The following is a 19,579-nucleotide window of genomic DNA, read 5'->3' as shown; positions in this document are numbered from 1 at the left end:
TACTATGTTTTATTCCTTAGTTCACTGATCTTAATAAATATTCAATCGACATCACAGTAAAGTGCTTTTGAAATATTGAATCATGTTAATTCTTCATATGTATTGCAGTGTACAATCTCTCATTCATTGTAACAATCAATATTTATTTTACCTGTTGAAACATAGTTGTATTAATGTCAATATATTTCACTTCAATGCTAACACTTAAGACTTAAGCATTTTTCATGCAACAAAATCCAATGAAAAAGCATCAGCATCTCTTTATTGTTTCATTAAACAATGACAATAAATTAGAATTTTTGAAAGTTGAACACTTTTAGAAAGAAGGAATGTTGTCTTCAGTTGAATATTCGCATTGAATGACTTCTTCACAAGATCTGCTGTTTATTCTCTTCTCCGGGTTCCCAAGAAAAGAAATTAACTAGTTCTGCTGGTTCTAAATTCCTGAAAAATATTTGAGAATGTTGTGGTCTTAAAGGTGAAAAAGCTAAGTGATCGTAAGTGATTAGTTTTTTGTTCGAAAGAGCTTGATTCAAACATTTCGGATATTCACATTTTTATTCTGCTGTATTACAAGAGTGGAAAACAAGTCGCTTTCTTCGTCTGTAAAGTAAACATATGCCACTTCCAATTATTCATTAGTCAGCTAATTACCTACATTTGTTATTAAAAATTGCAATTCATCTAAATATTGGAATGACCTTTGATCAAATTAAATTTCTAATTATTTTTCATTCGTGAATTGTTGGGAGTTTTTTTTTTGTTTTCCATTCATCTATTCATATTGAATGTAAATTTTACATGCTTTGACAATAGCGGAGGGTGTTTATTTGAAATTTGTCTTTTCATAACTCTCACTGATTTTACTTATTACATATAGTTGCACAGTGGCTCAGTCATCAACAATGCTGCCTCACAGTGCCAGGGATCTCGGTTTGATCCCATCCTCGGGTAACTGTCTTTGTGTACTTTACCCATTCTCTCCAAGTCTATGTGACTTTGCTGTGGTTTCCTCCAATAATCCAAAGACGTGCAGGTTAGGTGAGCTGGCCATGCTAAATTGCACATTGTGTTCAGGGATGTGTCTGTTCGTCAGCAGGAAATGTAGAGGAATATGGTTGGGAAAGTGTTTGGATGGGTTATTCTTTGGAGGGTCATTTTTTTCAATGAAATGGATTCGACAAAAGTTTAATTGTGTTTCTAACATTTTAAAAGTTGACTTTAGTTAATACCTTTAACACTTGATTATCAGTGTTCCTAAATCTTGTAAAATATCTCAATATTTTTAAAATCATTGCTCACACAAAACACTAAACATGAGGCCACACAAAGGTTTTCATGACCATCTAATTACTGTTCAGTGGAATAATCAGATTAACTATCCGATTGTTCCTGAGATCAATCCCCACTGCCACAGTAAGGATCTGGTTATCATTCCCTCCAATAAATGCAGAAGTTGTCCTCTGGTATTTCAGTTCAGTAATTACACAAGATACTGGTTGTTCAAAGCAGTGGTTATTCTTTATTATGAATGGCAAAGGATTCTAACGGAAGAGGTGTTCATATGTCCTAATGTGTTGCATGATCACAAACAATTTTCAGTCCAAATATTGCACAAAAAAGTGTAAATTTGGTTTTGTTCAACTGCCGAGGCTAACATTTTCAGTTCATGTCCATGACAAATATTTGGAGAAAGTGAGGAAAGCAGATGCTGAAGATCAGAGTCAAGAATGTGGTGCTGGAATAGCACAGAATGTCAGGCAGCATCTGAGGAGCAGGAGGAACCATGTTTCAGGAATAAGCCTTCATCGGGAATCTCCGGCTCCATGGATGCTGCCTGGTCTGCTGTGCTTTTCCACCACCACACTTTCGATATAAAAAATATTTGCTTATTTGGAGCAAATACTCTGTTTCCTCTGTAATTTAAATTTACTGTGCTTTCTATTCACTCAAGTTCTCATTTTAATAGCTCTTCGTTTTCTTCTTAATCTGATACAAATCTCAAAACTCCGGGCACAATAAAAGCGATATGAATTATAAAATTATTATCTGGACAAGAGAACCAATGAACAGCTACATAGACGTCTTGAACAACAAAGATATTAGAATGAAAAAGCAATGCCTTCCAAAAAAAAATCTCTGTACGTCTGTATCCTTTTTCAATTCAATAATCCTGCAATTAGCTTATAATTGTCAGTTGATCTCTCTTAATGACTATCTCATCAATGTCATTGTAAACCACTGATACAATTGAAACATTTTATTTGTTAAAATGCGAAGATTCATTCTCAATTCGTTATTACAACAATAAGTGAACCATATTTTACCTGTCCGCTAAGGTCAAGTGACCTGTGGCCCATAATTGAACATTCTAAATATTCCAACAGCTGGGAAAAGCAGAGCTAAAAAGGTCAAACTAAAGGAAACAGTAGTCAAAGTAACCAGCTCCAGAAAACAGTGGAAAGCCCGGTCAAAGAGCTCACAAAGGTTCGGGAGATCCTGTTACAACCAGCCCAAGAGCTGTGTTTTGGAGAGGTTGAAGCAGACTTCCTGGCACCTTGACTTCCAGCTAGTGCCTGAGCATTAGACACCTCACTTCAGAATGACGACAAGTGAAGGGTGTTTGCACGAAACCCATTGAATGCTTAGAATCCAGAATTTTGGTAAAATGTTGTGAAACATTTCCCAGATCATGGAAATCAGCTCAACATTATTGAAATCAAAGTACTTGTAATGGTCTTCAAGACCACCTAATTACTGTTCGGTGAAAAACACTTTGTACGTGCCTTATTGTTCTCAGGATGAATAATCATAGCAAACATCACAGTCTCACCAGATCCAAACATATGTAAGAGACACCTTATTATAATTTACACACTACATCTTTCCCAGACCCATGATGACACGTTATGACTGAGGATACTACGTGTGACATGTATCGAGATGAAGCAAGTCATGAATATAGGATTTTTTTCTGATAGATTTCCAATCCAAAAATTATGATAAAAATGATATTGTAGTTCATTACATTGTCAACAGATCCCCATTGAACGTATTTATCCGTTTATTCAGAGACAATATTGAAACAAATACGTTGATAAATGCTGTTGACTGTATGCTTCTGTGAAAATAAATCTTCCTTATTGACTTATTTTCATTATAATTCTGACTCAAATGTCTAAATATTGATGATATGAAAAATTGCATGAATTAAGCACAATGCAGAATTTGTTCTTGTTATATATTATATTTCCCCAGAAGAAAAGTAGAGAAACGATTTTGAAGATCTGAGAATTTTGAATGACAAACCATTTCTGATCAAAATTGCACATCGCACAGAGCCGTGGTAATAGGGGACTCCATCGTGAGAGGAACTGACCGGGGTTTTTGTGGCAGCAGACGGGATTTAAGGATGGTGTGTTGCCTTCCTGGTGCTAGAGTGAAAGACATCGCGGACAGAGTGCAGGACATCCTCAAGGACGAGGGTGAAGAGCCCGAGGTGGTGGTACACGTCGGCACAAATGATGTCGGGAAGAAGAGGAGGAACATACTACAGCGAGACTTCGGAGAACGAGGAAGAAGGCTGAAAAGCAGGACATCCAAGGTGGTTATCTCCAGTTTGCTTCCAGTTCCTCGGGCTAGTGTGGCCAGAAACCGGGAGATAATGGACTTGAACATGTGGTTGGGGAACTGGTGCAGGAAGCAAGGTTTCAAGTTCTTGGATCACTGGGGTATATTTTATGGTAACCATAAATTCTACAAGAGAGACGGCTTGCACCTTAATAGATCAGGGATCAGCATTCTGGCAGGCAGGTTTTCTGCTGCAACACCGCTACATTTAAACTAAGTAGCGGGGGGGAGGGGACAAACTGGATGTTTAAAAAGGAAATTGAAGGGGTAGTTAGAACAAGAGAAGTCAAGAAAGACAACTGTATCAAGGAGGCAGAAAACTGGAAAAGGCATCATGCTGTAAAGTTGAGTGAAATAAGGGTTGAGGGGAAGGGTGAGAGCAGTAACAAATAAAAAATTCTATATATGAACGCACGAAGCATTAGACACAAGGTGGATGAGCTTGAGGTTCTTTTCGAAATTGGCAGATACGATATTGTGGGGATAACTGAGACGTGGCTTCATGGGGACAGGGCCTGGGAAAGTAATATTCAAGGCTACACGTGCTATCGTAAGGACAGACTGATGGGCAGAGGGGTGGGGTGGCCTTGTTGGTAAGGGAGGATATTCAGTCCCTTGCGCGGGGGGACCGAGAGTCAGGGGATGTAGAGTCAGTGTGGATAGTGCTTCGAAACACTAAGGGTAAAACGACCCTCATGGGAGTCATCTACAGGCCCCCAAACAGTAGTCTGGATGTCAGATGTAAGTTGAATCAGGAGCTGAAATTGGCTTGTCGCAAAGATGTTACTACAGTTGTTATGGGGGATTTTAACACGCAGGTAGACTGGGAGAATCAGGATGGTATCGGGCCTCAAGAAAGAGACTTTGTGGAGTGCCTCAGAGATGGATTTTTAGAGCAGCTGGTGCTGGAGCCGACCAGGGATAAGGCGATTCTGGATCTGGTATTGTGTAACGAACCAGAATTGGTCAGTGACCTCGAAGTGAAGGAGCCATTGGGAAGTAGTGACCATAATACAATAAGCTTCAATCTGCAATTTGAGAGGGAGTGGGTACAATCGGAAGTGACAATATTTCAGTTGAATAAAGGGAAATATGGAGCTATGAGGGAGCAACTGGCCAAAGTTCAATGGTGCAATACCTTAACAGGGAAGACCGTGGAGGAACAATGGCGGATATTTCTGTGTATAATGCAGAAGTTGCAGGATCAGTTCATTCCTAAAAGGAAGAAAGATCCCAGGAGGAGACATGGGCGGGCGTGGCTGACGAGGGAAGTAAAGAAACATATAAAGTTAAAAGAGAAAAAGTATAACTTAGCGAAGATAAGTGGGAAAACTGAGGACTGGGAAGCTTTTAAAGAACAACAGAGGATTAGTAAGAAGGAAATACTCAGAGAAAAAATGAGGTACGAAGGTAAACTGGCCAAGAATATAAAGGAGGGTAGCACGGTGGCACAGTGGTTAGCACTGCTGCATCGCAGCGCCGGAGACCCGGGTTCAATTCCTGCCTCAGGCGACTGACTGTGTGGAGTTTGCACGTTCTCCCTGTGTCTGCGTGGGTTTTCTCCGGGTGCTCCGGTTTCCTCCCACAGTCCAAAGATGTGCAGGTCAGGTGAATTGGCCATGCTAAATTGCCTGTAGTGTTAGGTAAGGGGTAGATGTAGATGCAGGGGTATGGGTGGGTTACGATTCGGCGGGGCGGTGTGGACTTGTTGGGCCGGAGGGCCTGTTTCCACACTGTAAGTAATCTAATCTAAAAGCTTTTTTTAGGTATGTCCAAGGCAAAAAAATGGTTAGGACAAAAATTGGGCCCTTGAAGACGGAAACAGGAGAATTTATTACTGGGAACAAAGAAATGGCAGAGGAATTAAATGGGTACTTCAGATCTGTGTTGACTGGGGAAGACACAAGCAATCTCCCTGAGGTAACAGTGGCTGAAGGACCTGAACTTAAGGGAATTTATATTTGCCAGGATTTGGTGTTGGAGAGACTGTTAGGTCTGAAGTTTGATAAGTCTCCGGGACCTGATGGCCTGCATCCCAGGGTACTGAAGGAGGTGGCTCGGGAAATCGTGGATGCGCTGGTGATTATTTTCCAGAGTTCAATAGAATCGGGGTCGGTTCCTGAGGATTGGAGGGCGGCTAATGTTGTGCCACTTTTTAAGAAGGGTGGGCGGGAGAAAGCAGGAAATTATAGACCAGTTAGTCTGACCTCAGTGGTGGGAAAGATGCTGGAGTCTATTATAAAGGATGAAATTACGGCACATCTGGATAATAGTAACAGGATAGGACAGAGTCAGCATGGATTTATGAAGGGGAAATCATGCTTGACTAATCTTCTTGAATTTTTTGAGGATGTAACTCGGAAGATGGATGAGGGAGATCCAGTGGATGTAGTGTACCTGGACTTTCAGAAAGCTTTTGATAAAGTCCCACACAAGAGGTTAGTGAGTAAAATTAGGGCGCACGGTATTGGGAGCAAAGTACTAGATTGGATAGAGAATTGGTTGGCTAATAGGAAACAAAGGGTAGTGATTAACGGCTTCATTTCAGAATGGCAGGCAGTGACCAGTGGGGTACCGCAGGGATCCGTGCTGGGACCGCAGCTTTTTACAATATATGTAAATGATATAGAAGATGGTATCAGCAATAACATTAGCAAAGTTGCTGATGATACAAAGCTGGGTGGTAGGGTGAAATGTGATGAGGATGTTAGGAGATTACAGGGTGACCTGGACAAGTTGGGTGAGTGGGCAGATGCATGGCAGATGCAGTTTAATGTGGATAAATGTATGGTTATCCACTTTGGTGGCAAGAACAGGAAGGCAGATTACTACCTCAATGGTATCAAATTAGGTAAAGGGGCTGTTCAGAGAGATCTGGGTGTTCTTGTCCACCAGTCAATGAAGGCAAGCATGCAGGTACAGCAGGTCGTGAAGAAGGCTAATAGCATGCTGGCCTTCATAACAAGAGGGATTGAGTATAGAAGCAAAGAGGTGCTTCTACAGCTGTACAGGGCCCTGGTGAGACCACACCTGGAGTACTGTGTACAGTTCTGGTCTCCAAATTTGAGGAAAGACATTCTGGCTATTGAGGGACTGCAGCGTAGGTTCACGAGGTCAATTCCTGGAATGGCAGGATTGCCTTACACGGAAAGACTGAAGTGACTGGGCTTGTATACCCTTGAGTTTAGAAGACTGAGAGGGGATCTGATTGAAACGTATAGGATTATGAAAGGATTGGACACTCTGGCAGGAGGAAACATATTTCCGCTGATGGGGGAGTGCCGAACCAGAGGACACAACTTAAAAATACGGGGTAGACCATTTAGGACAGAGATGAGGAGAAACTACTTCACCCAGAGAGTGGTGGCTGTGTGGAATGCTCTGCCCCAGAGTGCAGTGGAGGCTCAGTCTCTGGATTCATTTAAGAAAGAATTGGATAGAGCTCTTAAAGATAGTGGAGTCAAGGTTTATGGAGATAAGGCAGGAACAGGATACTGATTGGGAATGATCAGCCATGATCATATTGAATGGTGGTGCAGGCTCAAAGGGCTGAATGGCCTACTCCTGCATCTATTGTCTATTGTCTAAAATTCACTGAATGTCTAATGTCTTTCCATGTCATCATGCCAGAATTTGGATTCTCAGCTGACAGATTAAGAAATATCTAGTCAACATCAGAGCAAATCCATTTGGAAATATTGAATCATTTACTTTGCCAAAGTTCTAAAATTAATTATCAATTCATTGTCATTCCTAAAATCACACAGTAATTCAGTTTAGGTTTTGTAACAAACATTGTCAAATTCACATTCTAATTTAATCCATTATTTCTTCGTGTCAATATTAAAAGAAGAATAATAGTTCTCTTATTCCAGGATAACACAAACACAAACAAATTAATGATTCCCCATCCAACACTCACAGATAATACCTGTTCCCTTCTCATTTGAACGTTCACAGAAATCATTGAATTAATATTCGTCTTTACATATTAAGAGACGTTTGATTATTTTATACTCCAATAAATGCTGTTCATTTTTACACATGATAGGCAGCTATATGAGATTTCTAATCATTTTTAAGTTTGCTATGAAATGTTTTTAAGAATAATTGTTGCTTATATCTAATATTTAAGAATTGATCAAATCCAGTATATCTAACTTTAAGTGTGAAATTAAGGCTCAGTAATATAAACGTATTGCATTGTACAGAAACCAATGGTAGCAAATGGTGATTTTTATTTCAATACTTGAATCTTAGTTGATTTGCTGTTCTGGACATGACCTGCCCCCACCTGGAATAGAATGGTCCATATTGGCTCATACAAAATGGCTGACAAATAAAAACAGGCACTGGATTAGTGGTGCTGGAAGAGCACAGCAGTTCAGGCAGCATCCAACGAACAGCAAAATCAACGTTTCGGACAAAAGCCCTTCATCAGGAATAAAGGCAGTGAGCCTGAAGCATGGAGAGATAAGCTAGAGGAGGGTGGGGGTGGGGAGAGAGTAGCATAGAGTACAATGGGTGAGTGGGGGAGGAGATGAAGGTGATAGGTCAAGGAGGAGAGGGTGGAGTGGATAGGTGGAAAAGAAGATAGGCAGGTCGGACAAGTCAAGGAGACAGTAACTGAGCTGGAAGTTTGAAACTAGGATGAGGTGGGGGAAGGGGAAATGAGGAAGCTGTTGAAGTCCACATTGATGCCCTGGGGTTGAAGTGTTCCGAGGCGGAAGATGAGGCGTTCTTCCTCCAGGCGTCTGGTGGTGAGGGAGCGGCGGTGAAGGAGGCCCAGGACCTCCATGTCCTCGGCAGAGTGGGAGGGGGAGTTGAAATGTTGGGCCACGGGTTGATTTGGTTGATTGGTGCGGGTGTCTCGGAGATGTTCCCTAAAGCGCTCTGCGAAGAGGCGCCCAGTCTCCCCAATGTAGAGGAGACCACATCGGGAGCAATGGATACAATGAATGATATTGGTGGATGTGCAGGTGAAACGTTGATGGATGTGGAAGGCTCCTTTAGGGCCTTGGATAGAGGTGAGGGAGGAGGTGTGGGCACAGGTTTTACAGTTCCTGCGGTGGCAGGGGAAAGTGCCAGAATGGGAAGGTGGGTCGTAGGGGTGTGTGGACCTGACCAGGTAGTCACGGAGGGAACGGTTTTGCGGAAGGCGGAAAGGGGTGGGGAGGGAAATATATCCCTGGTGGTGGGGTCTTTTTGGAGGTGGCGGAAATGTCGGTGGATGATTTGGTTGATGCGAAGGTTTGTAGGGTGGAAGGTGAGCACCAGGGGCATTCTGTCCTTGTTACGGTTGGAGGGGTGGGGTCTGAGGGCGGAGGTGCGGGATGTGGACGAGATGCGTTGGAGGGCATCTTTAACCACGTGGGAACGGAAATTGCGGTCTCTAAAGAAGGAGGCCATCTGGTGTGTTCTATGGTGGAACTGGTCCTCCTGGGAGCAGACACGGCGGAGGCGGAGAAATTGGGAATACGGGATGGCATTTTTGCAAGAGATAGGGTGGGAAGAGTTGTAATCCAGGTAGCTATGGGAGTCAGTGGGTTTGTAAAAAATGTCAGTGTCAAGTCGGTCGTCACTAATGGAGATGGAGAGGTCCAGGAAGGGGAGCGAGGTGTCAGAGATAGTCCAGGTAAATTTAAGGTCAGGGTGGAATGTGTTGGTGAAGTTGATGAATTGCTCAACCTCCTCGCGTGAGCACGAGGTGGCGCCAATGCAGTCATCAATGTAGCGGAGGAAGAGGTGGGGAGTGGTGCCCGTGTAATTACGGAAAATCAACTGTTCTACATAGCCAACAAAGAGACAGGCATAGCTGGGGCCCATACGTGTGCCCATGGCTACGCCTTTGGTCTGGAGGAAGTGGGAGGATTCAAAGGAGAAATTGTTAAGGGTGAAGACCAGTTAGGCCAAACGAATGAGAGTGTCAGTGGAAGGGTACTGTTGGGGACGTCTGGAGAGGAAAAATACGGAGGGCTTGGAGGCTCTGGTCATGGCGAATGGAGGTGTAGAGGGATTGGATATCCATGGTGAAGATAAGGTGTTGGGGGCCGGCGAAACGGAAGTCTTGGAAGAGGTGGAGGGCGTGGGTGGTGTCTCAAACGTATGTGGGGAGTTCCTGGACTAGGGGGGATAGGACAGTGTCAAGGTAGGTAGAGATGAGTTCAGTGGGGCAGGAGCATGCTGAAACAATGGGTCGGCCAGGGTGGTCAGGATTGTGGATCTTGGGAAGAAGGTAGAACCGGGCAGTGCGGGGTTCCCGGACTATGAGGTTGGAAGCTGTGGGTGGGAGATCTCCTGAGGTGATGAGGTTCTGTATGGTCTGGGAGATGATGGTTTGGTTATGGGGGGTGGGGTCATGGTCGAGGGAGCAGTAGGAAGAGGTGTCCTCGAGTTGGCGTTTGGCTTCAGCGGTGTAGAGGTCAGTGCGCCAGACTACCACTGCGCCCCCTTTATCCGCTGGCTTGATGGTGAGGTTGGGATTGGAGCAGAGGGATTGGAGGGCTGCACATTGTGAGGGTGAGAGGTTGGAGTGGGGGAGGGGGGAACGACAGGTTGAGGCGGTTAATGTCCCGGCGGCAGTTGGAAATGAAGAGGTCGAGGGCAGGTTAGAGGCCAGCGCAGGGTGTCCAGGTGGATGCAGTGTGTTGGAGGTGGGCGAAGGGGTCCTCGGAAGGTGGGCAGGAGTCCTGATTGTGAAAGTAAGCTCGGAGGTGGAGGCGACGGAAGAATTGTTCGATGTCACGTCGTGTATTAAATTCATTGATGCGTGGACGGAGGGGGAATGAAGGTCAGTCCTTTGCTGAGGACTGATCGTTCGTCCTCAGTGAGTGGGAGGTCTGGAGGGATGGTGAAAACTCGGCAGGGCCGGGAGCTGGGATCTGGTGCGGGTGTGGAGCTGGGAGTGGGGTCGGAGCCAGTACCTGGAGTGGGTGTGATGGTGGGGGGAATGGGGGTGGAGTCATGAGCTGCGGTAATGTTGCCCTCAGGGTTCTGGGGTGTGGGTATAGTGACAGTGGGGTCTGTGGGGGCCGTGTCAGCAGAATGCATGTGAGTGGCGCTGGTGGGGGTGGAAGTGGTGGTGATCATGGCAGTAGGGGAAGTCACTGAGCGTGTGGCATCAGCGATGAAGTGAGGGCCGGAAGTGGCTGTGGGAGTGGCCATGATGTGGGCGGAAGTGACATCATCACTCAGCGTGGGGGTGGTAGCTGCGTCAGCTGCATGGCTAAGGGCGTTTCCGAGGCCAGGGGAATCTTCTGGAATGTTTGAGGAGCGCTGGTTATGGAGGTGGGTGGATAAAAGTTTGTTGTACTTACAGTTTTTGATGTTTGAGATGGAATTGAAATACTGTTTGTTGAGAGTATGAATTCTCCTGAGGATGTAGTTCAGAGTGGGTCCTTTGCAATTCTGAGAGAGTGTGGCCCTCAGCTGAGGCAGGGCTGACTGGAGAGAGGTTAGGTGACGGCGCATTGCTGCAAGCGTGGAGCGGAGGATCCTGAAGGAGAACTGTTGCGGGTGTTAATGAATCTGTAGTCTGTACTGTTTGTCCTGTTCGGGACCGAACTCTGCTGGTTTAAAGGTGGTCTGGAGTCCATGTGGGATGAGTTGGTTATGGAGGCAGGCACTGAGGAAGCAAATGTGGCTGTGGTACCGAGTTTGTTTCAGGACATGGTTGAAGAGCTTCAGAGCAGAGGAAATGACCTGGGAGTTGCAGTGGGAGAGGGACTCCCTGAGATTCTTGTAGAGAGAGGAGGAAAACTTCTTCAAGGCAGGCATCCTTGCAAGAGGATTCGCAGTAGGGTTAAAATCAACAAGGTAAAAACAATGACTGCAGATGCTGAAAATCAAATACTGGATTAGTGGTGCTGGAAGAGCACAGCAGTTCAGGCAGCATACAACGAGCAGCAAAATCAATGTTTCGGGCAAAAGCCCTTCATCAGGAATAAAGGCAGTGAGCCTGAAGCATGGAGAGATAAGCTAGAGGAGGGTGGGGGTGGGGAGAGAGTAGCATAGAGTACAATGGGTGAGTGGGGGAGGAGATGAAGGTGATAGGTCAAGGAGGAGAGGGTGGAGTGGATAGGTGGAAAAGAAGATAGGCAGGTTGGACAAGTCAAGGAGACAGTAACTGAGCTGGAAGTTTGAAACTAGGATGAGGTGGGGGAAGGGGAAATGAGGAAGCTGTTGAAGTCCACATTGATGTCCTGGGGTTGAAGTGTTCTGAGGCGGAAGATGAGGCGTTCTTCCTCCAGGCGTCTGGTGGTGAGGGAGCGGCGGTGAAGGAGGCCCAGGACCTCCATGTCCTCGGCAGAGTGGGAGGGGGAGTTGAAATGTTGGGCCACGGGGCGATTTGGTTGATTGGTGCGGGTGTCTCGGAGATGGTCCCTAAAGCGCTCCAACCCCAGGGCATCAATGTGGACTTCAACAGCTTCCTCATTTCCCCTTCCCCCACCTCATCCTAGTTTCAAACTTCCAGCTCAGTTACTGTCTCCTTGACTTGTCCGACCTGCCTATCTTCTTTTCCACCTATCCACTCCACCCTCTCCTCCTTGACCTATCACATTCATCTCCTCCCCCACTCACCCATTGTACTCTATGCTACTCTCTCCCCACCACCACCCCCACCCCCACCACCACCCCCACCACCACCCCCACCACCACCCCCACCCTCCTCTAGCTTATCTCTCCATGCTTCAGGCTCACTGCCTTTATTCCTGATGAAGGGCTTTTGTCCGAAACGTTGATTTTGCTGCTCGTTGGCTGCTGCTTGAACTGCTGTGCTCTTCCAGCACCACTAATCCAGTATTTGATTTTCAGCATCTGCAGTCATTGTTTTTACCTTAATCAAAAACAGGCAGCCTACCTTAGAACTAAAATATAAGGTGGTCATGGGGTGATAAACTAGACTGACATTCTGTTCCAGCCTTAAATTAAAAGAAATCACACTACCAATGGACCTACTCCAATGCCAGGACTACAGCATTCCTGACATTTCTTGATACGAGCATGCCGACTTACAGACAAATGACCAATCCTGTTCTTCATAAATGAAAGGATAATTGTCCCAGTAAATGAATAAACAGCAGCTGCAGGGTGCAGCCCAGTTAACTCACTAAGCAGCTATCATGACAACAGAAGAGTTCATTTGTCAGAAATAGCTATTATTTTACAGTTACTCAGAATATTAAACAAAGGTTCTAATTACAGATTCTTGAGTATAATAGGGGAAATTTGCAACATAAGTTTGGTATATGTAACCAATGCCTACTAAAAACATTATAGAAAAGCATTTAGACAGAGATGTGAAGTTAGCTAGTTTTAGGAATTAACTTCATGGTATGATGTTGACTGCTCATTAATTATAAAGTCCTGACAGAAAGAGTAGCTGTATAATTTTACACAATATAATGAATTTTATAACACAAGTCATATTACTAATCTTATAGCAAGTAAGCTAAAATTAACTGTCTTTTCTATTTCTTTGTACATATATAATTAAGACAGTGAAAGATATGAGGAGTAATTGGCTTTGATAAAATAAAATATAATGAATAGCAGAACTCAAAATGTCCCAGCTGATAAGGTATCCTGAGAGGCCCGAGGGAGTTCAGGAATAACTTTGGAATCTAAGTCAATAAGATGCATGGAAAGATCCCAATAGGAATCTGGGGATGTCCATTAGAATGCCCATCTGCGATTATGTGTTTCAATTGGGTGGCTGGATGAGGAAGGAAGGGCTGTAATCACATTGCATGTGGCCATTGTGATGCAGGAAGTCCATAAAAATGCTGCTTTTTACTGTATATGTTAGTGTTTTATGGATCTCCCTTCCAAGATTGGCCTCGGGGGACGATCCCTTCATTAACTGATTGCTGCATGAGTAAATATCTTCCACATGCCTGAGCTCAGATTGCCTCCTGAGTCCTCATTCCCTGCCAGTGAAAACAATTCTACAGCTATGATGACATTTCAATTCAACACATACATTTATTGTGTGTGAAATGATTACACTCAAGGCGATATAATTTTCATGATAAAATTGTTTTACATTTACTTTTTTTGGTGTATAAGAGAACATTTTGATTATATCCATTTGTTCTTTCATTCAACCAACACTAAGTTTTAAATTATTGTGAAGACAACAATGGGGGAAACGGGGACGAGTCTTCAGCTCAAATGTCATATGAAATGACTGTTTCCTTTTTTCAAACAAATTGCCCTACAAAATTATTTTTATTTTCATTTCATTATAAGAAAAAAAATGATTGGAAATGTTGACAATTCTCCTTTTCCTCCCAAATTAGATGTCAGTAAACAATAATCACACAATTATGAGAATTCCTTTCCGGATCAAATGTCAGTGACCCTGTATTTTGTTCACAATAATAGTCACTTTCATGGCCTAATTCTTTTCCTCCTAATTCTGAAATAAATATCGGAACATTTATTGTGGTAAAAATTACATCAACAAAATTGACATGACTCTTCACGAAAAATATTGGAAACATTTAAATCTTGCATTGTTGCATTTTTAAACAAAATCATTTTTTTCAATTGCTGCTGAATGAATTTTTCACACCATCCAGCTAAGTTTTATGCTTTCATTTTCAGTTTCTTAATCTTAATGAATATCCAATCAACATCAGAGCAAAGTGTTTTCAAAATATAAGTCAATTTATTAAGCAATTATCAATTACAATAATTGCACAGCAATTTAACGTAGACTTTGTAAAAATGCAGTGTTTTTTTTGAAAATTCCATTCATTATTTCTTATTGTAAATGCTACTATATTAATACCTATTTGTTCAGGCCCATGCACATACCAAACGACCAATAATATCCCTTCCAAAATTCATTCAAATGTCTGATTTTTGCTCAGGTGAAATATAACAATTATCTCAGCCTTTGAAATTCAGAGAACTCGAATTACTTTTCCCTGCGATATTACTCTTCATTACTACATATTACTCAGTCTAATATCAAGATGAGATATCTCATTATTCTCAAATTCACGAATATATATATTTTTAAAATCCGTTTGTTGCTAATATATCTTATATCTAATAATTGTGCAATCTAGTCAGGGCTACAAATGTGGAATTATGCTTCTGTACAATAAATACTGCAAGGACATTACAATGTACAATCTCTCTATCATTGTGAATATTGTATTTATTTTAAACTTGGAAACATTTTTGAATTGATTTGATTATAATTTACTTTGATTCTGCCACTTACTGTATATCCAATCACAATATCAGTAGATTATTTGGAGGTAACATCGTCCATTCCAATAATCACAGTATCTGCTGTATACTTTCTTCTAGTCACTCATAGCAAAATATATCTAATTCCACTCAATCAATATTCCTCAGAAAATATTTGAGAATGTTGCAGTCATAAAGCTGAAACATGCAAAGTCATGATAGTCATTAATTTTCTCTTGTTCTGTTGATCTTAGTTAAAACAACACAGAATTTTATGCTCCAGTGCTATAAATATGAGAAAAGATCAATTACTTCTCAGCAAAATAAACAAATGTCACTTGATAATATTTATCCATTTTTGGTTATTGGTCAACTTATGAATTGTGTGAGATGTGCTTTTAGCTTTCCAGTCATCTATTTATATTGAATGTGACATTGAAATGGTGTGAAAATATCAGGGTGTGTTCATTTGAAAGTTCAATTTGCATATCTCTCACTTATTCCATTGATTGCATGATGGTTTAAGAACGTTTCATTAAGCAATCCTCGTAAATATCAAAAACTGTCTGATTTTAAATCCGATCATTCGCACCGAATTATCATTCTGTTCCTAATTTATGCAAATACCTCAATTTTATCGAACCCAATGTTCACACTAAACAATACACATAAAGCAACACAAAGACTTCCATCACCATCTGATTATTGTTCAGTAGAATAACCTGAGTAAGTACCTTATTGCTCCTGAAACCAATGACAACAGTAAGCATTTGTTTACTATTCCATGCAACAAGTGGAACTGATATCTTCTATTTCAGTTCAGTAGTTAAAGATGATTTATGTTGCTTAAAACAATGCTTCCACTTTATCACGCATATTGACTGTAATGCAATCATGCGAACAACAAACGTTTTGTGATTCTAAAAATCTTCAAGTTTACTTATTTTACATTTGTGTGCAAGAGATATTTCAAATTACAATCATTTTTGTTGTATAATTCAGCAAACCTAAATTTTGAATTTGGAAAAGTCTCCATTTTTGCAAAATGGAAGTAGTTTTCAGTTTATATAACAAATTAAATGACTGGGTTTTTTTCCAAATCACATGCTCTACCAAATGATTATTGGTTTCATTTAATTGTAAGAAAAGAACTGTTTTGAACATGTTAATTCTTTTTGTCTTTTCTATTCCAACATTATTCATCACTGTACAATAATGAACAATTACTATAATTCCTTTATGTACCAAATATCATTGACTGCATCATTTGTTCACTTTCATGCTCACTTTCATTATCTATTAACTCTCTTCCAAATTCTGACACAAATGTCTGAACTATGATCATAATCTTAATCATCTAAATTAATAACATGTCTCTATGATGAAACCATTTTATTGAAATTCATATTTCTTGTGTTTTCTTCATTTTTTAGTAAAGAAAGAAAAAAAATTCTATAATCACTGGCTCATTTTTTCTTCAATTCATAAAGCTAGTTCTATATTTTATTCCACAATTTACCAATTTTAATACTTATCCAATCAACATAACAGCAAAGTATTTTTGAAATATTGAATCATTTTAATTGCTCATATAACAACATTATCAAGTCATTGTCATAATAATAATTGCGCAATTATTTAAGAAAGTGTTTTGAACAAGTAAAGCGTGATTCACATTTTAATTTTACCAATTGTTTCTGAGTACCAACACTGCAGTATGAAACTTTATTTTCTGGTCACATTTCCCACTATGGATCCAAGGACTTCCCATCCAACATTAATTATGAACGTCTAATGTTTGCTTATTTGAATGATCTCTGTAATCACAGACTTTAAATTCACAGACCTGCAATTACTTTTCATTGCAATAATTCCTGTTTGTTTGCACATATTCCTCAGTCGCATAGCAAAACGAGATTTCTCATGGTTTCTAAATTCATTGATCGAATTTTATAATTCAGTTGTTGCTCATACCTAATAATTATTCAATCCAGTACGTGCTGTGAATGTGGAATTACGGCTCTTTACATGAATAACTATTGTAGTGTGCAATCTCTCAATCATTGTTAATATTAATTCTTATTTTACCTGCGGAAACATAGTTGAAATCATTTAAATATATTTCACTTTGGTGCGAACATTTACTGTCTTTCTCACCATATTAAGATTTAAGTATTTTTCATGACACAAAATCATGTAAAATTCTTGTTTCTTGTGAAGTCAAATGAAAAAGAATTAACATTTCTGTATTGTTTCATTAAACAATGACAATGCATTTTGAATTTTTCAAAGTTGAGCATTTTTGCAAAGAGGGGATGTTGTCTTCAGCTGAATAATCACATTGAATGACGAAGTCACAGAATCTGCTGTTTATTCTCTTCAACTTCCCAAACAACCAAATTCTGTTGGTTCTAAATTCCTGGAAAGTATTTGATACTGTTGCAGTCTTAAAGATGAAGAAGTCAATGTGATTTTAGTTTTTTTATTGGAAAGTGCTGCATTCAAACATTTCAGGCACATAAATTGCTATTCTGCAGTGTTACAAAGATGAAAAGCAAGTCAATTTCTTCATCAGTAAACAAAGGTCACTTCCCGTTATTCATTAGTTAGCTCATTCCCAAATTTGTAATTAAACAATGCAATTCATCTGAATATTGTTGTGCCCTATGATCATATTAATTTTATAATTATTGTTCATTCATGATTTGTGATGAATATTTTTTGTTTTTCATTCATCTATTCATATTGAATGTAAGATTGGTACTCTTTGGCAACATCAGACCGGGTTCATTTGAAATTTGACTTCGCACATCTCTCACTTATCTCACTTCTTTCATGGGGGCTGGGCATTGAGAACAGAAGATCAGTGGTTAGCACTCGTGTCTTACAGTGTTATGCATTTGGGTTTGATTCCATCCTCGGCCACATGTTTGTGTGGAGTTTGCATGTTCTGGTTTTCTCCCACAATCCAAAGATATGCAGGTTAGGTACATTGACCATGCTAAACTGCACGTTCTGTTCAGGGATGTGTAGGTTATGTGCATTAGTCAGAGGTAAATGTCCAGTAATCTGAAGCAGAATGGTGCTGAGTGGATTATTCTTTGGAACATCAGTGTAGACTTGTTGGGTCAAATGGCCTGTTTCCACACAGTAGGGATTCCATAAACTTAGAATTGTATTTCGCTAAACAAAAATGACAATTTTTTTAAAATGTTGCATTTAAAACTTATCTTTAACTGTCAATTGTCAATCTTGTAAAATATCTCAATGTTACTGAAATCAATGTTCAAACAAAACACTACACATAAAGCCACACAAAGATCTTCATGACCATCTAATTACTGTTCAGTGGAATAATCACAGTGGAATATCTTACTGTTCCTGAGATCAATCACCATTATCACATAAAGGATCTGGTTATCATTCCCTCCAATAAATGCAATCGTTGTCCTCTGATATTTCAGTTCAGTAGTTATACAACATACTGGTTGCTCAAAGCATGGTTTTTCTTTATTATGAACGGCCAAGAGTTCTAACAGCAAGAGATGTTCGATCTGATTTGTTGCATGTTCTCAAACAGGTTTTCACTATAAATATTGCAAAAAATGTGTTAATTTGGTCTTGTTCAACTGCTGATGTGAACATTTTCGGTTTGTGTTCATTAAACATATTTGGAGAAAGTGAGGAATGCGGTAGCATTGGAAAAGGGCAGGCACATCCAAAGAGCAGGAGTATCAACCTGTCGGGCCATCATCAGAAAAGATTCCTGACGAAGGGCTCATGGCCAAAACATCGATTCTGCTTCTCCTCAAATGCTGCCTGACCTGCTGTGCTTTTCCGGCACCTTGCTCTTTTGACATTAGAAATATTTGACTGCATATTCAGAGATAATACTAAATGTTGCCTCTGTCAATTTAATTTACTGTGCTTTCTATTCACTGAAGTTTTCATGTTAATTGCTCCTCTTTTTCTTCTTAAATCTGATACAAATTTCAAAATACAGAACACATTAAAATTCACGTGAATTATAAATGTGATTTCTCGACAAGAAAACCAGTGGAAGGCGATATAGAATTCTTGAACAGCCTACACATTTGAATGAAAAAGCAATTCCTTCCAAAGAATGTTTGGACGTCTGCATCTTTCTTTCAATTCAATAATCCTGCAAATAGTTTATAATTGTCAGTTGATCTCACTGAATGAGTTCCTAATCAATGTCAACGTAAACAGCTGAAACATTAACAACAGATTGATAACTGTGTGTTAAAGATCTTATTTGAAGTGAACAAATGTTTGGAATTTACTCGAATTCCACCAGAAAACATTCTTGAATCATAATACAAGAAATGGGATATGTGAGAGATGTGCAAACCTTATTTTTAAATGAACAAACTCCAATATTTTCAAAGCATTTCAATCTTACGATCAAAATGAACAGGTGAATGGGAAAATAAAAACAACTTTCTGACAATTCATAAACTGAACAACAATTACAAATTCACTTTGATCAAAGGACAGAGTAATATTTAGATGAATCACAACATTGAGTTACAATGTAGGTAATCAGCTGACCGACAAGTAATAGGTGGTAGCATTTGTTAGTTTACTGAAGTAGCTATCAACTTTATTTCCAATTTATAGCACGAGATAATAATGTTTAATGTGTTTCAATTGTATGGACTTGCCCCTTTGCAACAAAAAAAATCAATCTAATTACTTAGACATCGTTATCTTGAATTCTGCA

This window comes from Chiloscyllium punctatum, chromosome 14 (genome assembly GCF_047496795.1).
Source record: "Chiloscyllium punctatum isolate Juve2018m chromosome 14, sChiPun1.3, whole genome shotgun sequence".
Classification (NCBI taxonomy): Eukaryota; Metazoa; Chordata; class Chondrichthyes; order Orectolobiformes; family Hemiscylliidae; genus Chiloscyllium; species Chiloscyllium punctatum.
This window is presented reverse-complemented; position numbering follows the sequence as displayed.